The following is a 6,549-nucleotide window of genomic DNA, read 5'->3' as shown; positions in this document are numbered from 1 at the left end:
CGATGGTAGATTGACATTAAAAGGGAAGCTTTCAACCGGATTTTAACGTTGTATCAACGTTAATATAGTGACGTAGTTTCGACGGAGATAGATCGACTTTAATGGTCAGGCTTTAACCTGATTTCAACGTTGTATCAACGTTTATATAGTGACGTTGTATCGACGATGATAGATCGACCTTAGATGGTCAGGCTTCAACCTGATTTCAACCTTGTATTAACGTTAAATAGTGACGTAGTATCGACGATGGTAGATCGACTTAAGATGATCAGGCTTCAACCTGATTTCAACGTTGATACTACGTTATATAGTGACGTTGAATCAACAAAGGTAGATCTTATATGGTCATGCTTCAACCTGATTTCAACGTTGTATCAACTTTAAATGGTGACGTTGTTTCGACGATGGTAGATCGACCTTAATTGTCAGCATTCAACCTGATTTCAACGTTGTATCAACGTTAAATAGTGACGTTGTATCAACAGTGGCAGACCGACACTAAATTTTCAAACTTTTGACCTGATTTCAACGTCTTATCAACGGGACGTTATATCGACGATGATAGATCAACCTTAAATTGTTTGACTTCAACCGGATTTCAACGTTAATATAGTGACGTTGTTTCGACGATTTTAGATTGACCTTAAATTGTAAGATTTCAACGTTGTATCAACGTTAATATAGTGATGTTGTTCCAACGATGGTAGATTGACCTTAAATTGTCAACCTTCAACCTGATTTCAACGTTGTATCAATGTTAGTATAGTGACGTTGTATCGACGAAGATAGATCGACTTTAAATGGTCGGGCTTCAACCTGATTTCAACGTTGTACTAACGTTAACTTATTGACGTTGTTTCAACGATGGCAGACCTTAATTGTCTGACTTCAACCTGATTTCAACGTTGTATCGACATTAATACAGTGACGTTGTTTCGACGATGGTAGATTGACCTTAAATTGTCGGTCTTCAACCTGATTTCAACGTTAATATAGTGACGTTGTATCGACGAAGATAGATCGACCTTAGATGGTCAGGCTTCAACCTGATTTCAATGTTGATACTACGTTATATAGTGATGTTGAATCAACAAAGGTAGATCGACCTTAAATATTCAGACTTCAACCATATTTCAACGTTGTATTAACGGTAAATAGTGACGTTGTATCGACGATGGTAGATTGACTTTACATTTTCAGATTTCAACCTTATTTCAACGTTGTAGTATCGACGATAGTAGATCGACCTTGGATTGTCGGACATCAACTTGATTTCAACATTGATACGACGTTAAAGAGTGACGTTGTATTGACGAAGGTAGATCGACCTTGAATTGTCAGACATCAACTTGATTTCAACATTGATACGACGTTAAAGAGTGACGTTGTATCGACGAAGGTAGATCGACCTTGAATTGTCAGACATCAACTTGATTTCAACATTGATATGACGTTAAAGTGTGACGTTGTATCGACGAAGGTAGATCGACCTTGAATTGTCAGACATCAACTTGATTTCAACATTGATACGGCGTTAAAGAGTGACGTTGTATTGACGAAGGTAGATCGACCTTGAATTGTCAGACATCAACTTGATTTCAACATTGATGCGACGTTAAAGAGTGACGTTGTATCGACGAAGGTAGATCGACCTTGAATTGTCAGACATCAACTTGATTTCAACATTGATATGACGTTAAAGTGTGACGTTGTATCGACGAAGGTAGATCGACCTTGAATTGTCAGACATCAACTTGATTTCAACATTGATATGACGTTAAAGTGTGACGTTGTATCGACGAAGGTAGATCGACCTTGAATTGTCAGACATCAACTTGATTTCAACATTGATACGACGTTAAAGAGTGACGTTGTATCGACGAAGGTAGATCGACCTTGAATTGTCAGACATCAACTTGATTTCAACATTGATACGACGTAACAATACATCGTGCAAACCATATTTACCGAGCTATGACTTCCTCGCATTAGATAGGAAGAACCGTAAAGGAGAGGGAGTTGGTATGTTTGTTTCTGCTACAATTGACATAAAACAAAGAAAAGATCTATTTATTGAATCTTGTGAATGTATTTTTATTGAAATAATTGAAAAAAAATGTAACAATACGATTGTTGGTATAATATATAGACCTCCCGATTCGAATATAGAACTTTTAAATAGATCACTAGACGATATTCTTAACACTATTGATATCGAGGGAAAATCATGCCACTTTATGGGTGATTTTAACATTAATTTACTTAAGCATGAATCGACTGATTTTGTAAATAATTTTCTAGAAGTAATGATGTCGCATTCCTTCTACCCATCGATTTCAAGACCCACTAGAATACAAAACAACACATCTTCATTAATTGATAACATTTTCTCCAATACACTCTCTGAACAAATGTTATCTGGTATACTAATCTCAGACATATCTGATCATTTACCGGTATACCAAATTATCCACTCCGTGCCCGACAAACATATTAAAGTAAAAACCGGTAATATAGAACCTCATAAATATGCAATAAACGAAAGAAATATAAATAAACTATATAATGACTTATTACCTGTTGATTGGGCTGATGTATATGTAAGGACAAACGCTGATGATGCTTACAATGCTTTTATCAACACTTTCAAAAAATTATATAATAAAAACTTTAAAAAAAAAGAAAAAGTTCAAGAAAATCACAAGAAGTATAAAAAGTTCAAACAACCATGGATGAGCTCAAGACTCTTAAAGTCTAGCAAAAGAAAACATGTGTGCAAATTTATAAAACATCCCTCGTCTAAAAATAAGGATATTTATAAAGAGTTTAATAAGTCATTTATGCGTACATGCAAAAAGGCAAAGAAATCATATTATGAAAATGTTTTTAACAATACTAAAGGAAATAAAAATAAAACATGGAATATTATAAATGATATTATAAATCCAGGTGGAAGCAAAAATAATGTTCCATCCACTTTTACATCTGGTGACAAACTCATAGAGGGTTGTGAGCCTATTGCAAACCACATTAACGATCATTTTATTAATGTTGGTCTCAAGGTACGAGACAGTATTGAGCCATCAACGGCACAATACTCTGATTACCTGCTAAACAGGCAAAGTAACTCTATGTTTTTCTACCATGTAAATGAGGAGGAAGTGTTAAAAGTGATTCAATCACTTGATGCAAACAAAACACCTGGTTTTGATAATATTTCACCAAAGGTAGTCAAGGCAGTTGGTGATGCTATTGTAAAGCCCTTGACTTATATATTTAACGTATCTCTTCACTCTGGCTCAATACCGGAACAGATAAAAATTGCAAAAGTAATTCCCATATACAAAAAAGGGGACCGTCATTTAGCCTCGAATTATCGCCCGATATCACTACTACCAATTTTCTCTAAAATCTTTTAAAAGATAGTCCATTCCAGATTGTATAATTACTTTAAAACTTATAATATACTAAATGATTGGCAATACGGCTTCCGAAACAATCATTCAACCTCCCACGCTATAATTGATCTGATCCACAAAATACTAAAGGCATTTGAAAACAAAGAGTTCGTAATTGCCAATTTATGGATTTGTCAAAGGCATTTGATATTATTGACCACAGTATATTACTGAACAAGCTATTCCACTATGGTATAAGAGGTGTTACACTAAAATGGTTCAGTAACTACTTAAAATCACGAAAGCAATATGTTTTTATAAATGGTACTTCGTCTAATATTAAGGAGACTAGTATTGGTGTTCCACAAGGGTCCGTTTTGGGACCTTTGTTGTTTCTTGTATATGTAAACGATATATGTAACTCAAGTACACAAATTGAATTAATTAGCTTTGCCGATGATACAACAGGATTCAAGTGTGGAAATAACCTGAACGCATTGGCAAACACTATGAATGTGGAACTAGATAGAATTAATATGTGGTTCAAAGCTAAAAAACTTTTATTAAACACCAGCAAAACAAATTACGTAATCTTTAAAACTGCCCAAAGGCGTATTATTACAACCAACATTGAATTGAAAATGAATAACATTACTTTAGAACAACAAAAAAATGTAACATTTCTTGGGGTTGTAATAAATGAGAACCTTTGCTGGAAAAATCATATAAGGCTTATTAGCAAAAAAACCGCTAGGTCTATTGGAATATTGATAAAAACTAGACATTTTTTTCCTAATTAGATTTTAACAAATTTGTATAATACATTAATTCTACCGCACCTTCAGTATGGAAACATTATTTGGGGCAGTACATATGATAGTACACTAGAATCCCTTCCTAAACTCCAGAAAAAGGCTGCTAGAATAATTTTATTTAAAAAGCCATGGCAACATTCTGAGCCACTCTTTAAGCAATTAAATATACTTAACATACAAGATATCAACAGAGTTACCGTCCTAGGTTTCATGGCCCAGATTAAAAGCAATGTTTTACCCAGACGAATCCAAATGATATTCAAAAGAAACGAAAATACTACCCATAATCTTCGAAATATTTGTAGCGTAAAACAACCATACTCTAGGTTAACGTCTGGTCAACATTTTATCAGTATTCACGGACCGAAACTATGGAACGAGCTCTGTAGAAATCACTTAGATATTGTTAACAAAAATTATAAAATACTAAAAAAATATGTAAAAAGAGACATTTTATCGAATTACAGAACTTAAAATGCTTCACTCATAAAATATAGATGCATATATTATGCATTTGTGTTGGTGTGTGCGAGTATACACACATAGCCTGTTTTATATTATATGTATTCATACTTTTGCTATAATATATATAGAAAGAATCCACATGTACTGGAAGTAATAAACTGAATATCTTCTTTTTTAAGACAAAATGTATAAATAATCATGTTAGTAAAACAGTATCGCTTTTTGATGATGAACAACTCTAAAATGTATATAGGAAATGTTTTTTTTTTATTTTGTATCTATTATGTTGTGTTTATAGTTTTATGTTTTTTATGTAAAAGGGTCCTGCGAAAACAGAAGTGTAAACTTCTCTATGCAGGATCCTTGCCATCATTTATGCTATGAAACTGTATTTATAAACGATGAGTAAATAAATGTGAATTGTGTGTGTGTGTGTGTGTGTGTGTGTGTGTGTGTGTGTGTGTTAAAGAGTGACGTTGTATCGACGAAGGTAGATCGACCTTGAATTGTCAGACATCAACTTGATTTCAACGTTGATACAACGTTGGATACTGACGTTGTACCGACGAAGGTATTTCGACCTTTAATTGTCAGACATCCACCTGATTTCAACGTTGATACAACGTTGAATACTGACGTTGTACCGACGAAGGTATTTCGACCTTTAATTGTCAGACATCCACCTGATTTCAACGTTGATACAACGTTGAATACTGACGTTGTACCGACGAAGGTATATCGACCATGAATTGTCAGGCTTCAACCTGAATTCAACGTTATATCAACGTTGTAGTAGTGACGTTGTATCGACGATGGTAGATCGACTTTCAATGGTCAGGTTTCAACCCGATTATACTGACGTTGTACCGACGAAGGTATATCGACCATAAATTGTCAGGCTTCAACCTGAATTCAACGTTATATCAACGTTGTAGTAGTGACGTTGTATCAACGATGGTAGATCGACTTTCAATGGTCAGGTTTCAACCCGATTATAACGTTGTATCGACGTTAATGTGTGACGTTGTATCAACGAAGGTAGATCGACCTTGAATTGTCAGACATCAACTTGATTTCAACGTTGATACAACGTTGAATACTGACGTTGTACCGACGAAGGTATTTCGACCTTGAATTGTCAGACATCCACCTGATTTCAACGTTGATACAACGATGAATACTGACGTTGTACTGACGAAGGTATATCGACCATGAATTGTCAGGCTTCAACCTCAATTCAACGTTATATCAACGTTGTAGTAGTGACGTTGTATCGACGATGGTAGATCGACTTTCAATGGTCAGGTTTCAACCCGATTATAACGTTGTATCGACGTTAAAGTGTGACGTTGTATCAACGAAGGTAGATCGACCTTGAATTGTCAAACATCAACTTGATTTCAACGTTGATACAACGTTGAATACTGACGTTGTACCGACGAAGGTATTTCGACCATGAATTGTCAGACATTCACCTGATTTCAACGTTGATACAACGTTGAATACTGAAGTTGTACCGACGAAGGTATATCGACCATGAATTGTCAGGCTTCAACCTGAATTCAACGTTATATCAACGTTGTAGTAGTGACGTTGTATCGACGGTGCTATATCGACTTTAAATGGTCAGGTTTCAACCCGATTATAACGTTGTATCGACGTTAAAGTGTGACGTTGTATCGACGAAGGTAGATCGACCTTGAATTGTCAGACATCAACTTGATTTCAACGTTGATACAACGTTGAATACTGAAGTTGTATCGACGAAGGTATTTCGACCTTGAATTGTCGGACATCCACCTGATTTCAACGTTGATACAACGTTGAATACTGACGTTGTACCGACGAAGGTATATCGACCATGAATTGTC

Source organism: Antedon mediterranea, chromosome 7, assembly GCF_964355755.1.
Source record: "Antedon mediterranea chromosome 7, ecAntMedi1.1, whole genome shotgun sequence".
NCBI classification, from domain to species: Eukaryota; Metazoa; Echinodermata; class Crinoidea; order Comatulida; family Antedonidae; genus Antedon; species Antedon mediterranea.
The sequence above is the reverse complement of the archived record's forward strand: the minus strand, read 5'-3'. Positions refer to the sequence as shown.